Genomic DNA, 2,276 nt, shown 5'->3' with positions numbered 1-2,276 from the left:
ATCTGCTCTCTCTCTCTCTCTCTCTCTCTCTCTCTCTCCCTCTCTCTCTCTTCCTCTCCCTCTCTATTTCTCTCTCTCATTTTCTCTTCTACACATACGCGCGCGCAATTTTTTTCTAGCCTAGTTTCACACTGCTGCGATCGTCAGACCGAGCTGGTTGAATGCTGAAAATACATTGGAAAAGTTTTCTCTATTTGTGGAATTACTGCTTTGCATACTCGACCTTGAACGTCAAGTATGTTGTCACGTTAGAGCTTTTACCTGTATATCCATTATGCATTGCTGTTATCTGGTGGATTAATTCTTTTCTTAGGCCATTTCCACTTAAAGTAACAGGTTGGAATTTCTTGTTATAAGGCTATTATAACTTGGAGTCCGTTTTTTGGTAGTGGTGGTGGTGTAGGAAGGAGTGATGAGGTTTGTGTGAGGTTTTTTCAATCTCAATATATTTTGAGAGATTCGTGCTCTTTTATAATTAGAGGCGATGGAACAAGGTTCTCAGACAGCTGGTTTTTAATGGATTTCCTGAAATCTTATATAGCCGATTAAAATAACTTTTGTGATGGTACCAGACCACGATAGGTGCCAGTTCAAGACGTGGTGCATTTATTAAGGTTGTTCTGTTGAAGTTTGGTTTTTTGGTCTGTTCACAGTAATACTTCTGAATTGTGACCTATGAAAACACTGGTCATGTATAACTGAAATTCGTGTTTGGGCGAGATGCTTAGTAATTCCCTGTTGTCAAGAACACAGAAATACCTCGCTTAGCACTCTAAGTATGTTTTTGAAAAAGCTGTGCTGAACAAAACAGTGCAATATGAGGTCATTATAACATAATGCAGAGATGCAAGATCGATTGCCTATTTTTAAAAGTGAAATGGACATATATAAAACTGAGAAATATCGCAAGACAACTGGAAATCCACATTGTCATTCAAGTATATTGTAACTTTGCATAACCAACGCACAATACGATATAAAATTATGATAAAATTGAACTACTTCAAAATCTAATGTTATGAAATTTTAATGCAAGTTAAATTAATCAACTTTAATAACAGGTACACAATCTTGCTAAGCAATTGTTCAGTTGAAAAGTAGCAGTGAGAAATAGTACCGAAGAGACTGTATCTGAGATGAAGGTTATCTTTGCTCATTGGTTGCTTTTCAAGGAACGTTACATAATACCACTTGTATCTTTTGGAAGTCTTTTCTCAGGAAGCAATTCATGATAGCAGAATCCCACATCCAGGAATTCTGCTCCATTTGATTTTCGGTTGTGCTCCCAGACAAAGCCATTCTTAATAAACTGGTTAATGTTTTCCGTAATGTTGGTAGTAATGCTACTGAGGAATTCAGTACCAAGAATAATTAACTCCTCCGAATATTCCATATTCATATTTTGCAACCCCTCTTCATTGATCATATCAAAGATGTCATTGGTAACTGTACTATTTCTTTATCAAATTCTAGCATATCCTTGCGTGCTTCTGGCCACAGTTACTTTCCAACCCTGTTCATGCAGTTCACGATTGCCTTGTCCCAGGCTGCTTTGATATAATCTATGACCATTATGATATGGTAGCTTTTTTTTTATATAAATGTCTTCTATAAATTGTTTATCATAGCTATCTGTTTCTTCAACAGGTTGTTTGAAAGTTGGTAGGCATTGTTATTAGAAACTACTGCCTGATCCATGATTGGTGATGCTTTCTGGACAGTTAAACTACCTTGATCAGACTGCTGGTCTGAAGAGTCGAAATTCTGTTATCAATGATCAAAAATTCCTTAGCTTTAAAATTATTATCTTCTTTGCATTTTTTCTTTTCGTTCTTTTTTTTCTGTCAGAAAAAACGAAACAACGTCTGGTTGAAATATCAGTCGTCAGATCGTGTTTGATATTCCCCTCATCAGTCATGTTTTTTTTCTCTCAATAATAAACTAGCATCAATTTCAATGGTACTACTCGAGAGTGGGGCTCGAGTAGCCATTCCACCCTCATTAATTATATACTTCATTTCATTCCTTCCTTTATGTTTTATGTCCCCACTTTGTGTTGTCTGTCCTTGTGCTGTCCCCCCTGTGTTGGCCTACAGTGACCAAAAAGAAATTGAGTAGGTGTTAATTACTCCTTGGGATTCTCTCGAGTATTCTTGTTTATTTGATTGTTGAAGGCTTAGTGTCTATTGTTGAATTTTGTTGAAGACTTGCCGTTTTGCCAGCGGGCCTGTGTATTTGTTTGTTTTGTCCCCCATTTAGGGGCGGAGAGACTTAGC

Source organism: Octopus bimaculoides, chromosome 15 (assembly GCF_001194135.2).
Source record: "Octopus bimaculoides isolate UCB-OBI-ISO-001 chromosome 15, ASM119413v2, whole genome shotgun sequence".
NCBI classification, from domain to species: domain Eukaryota; kingdom Metazoa; phylum Mollusca; class Cephalopoda; order Octopoda; family Octopodidae; genus Octopus; species Octopus bimaculoides.
The sequence above is the reverse complement of the archived record's forward strand: the minus strand, read 5'-3'. Positions refer to the sequence as shown.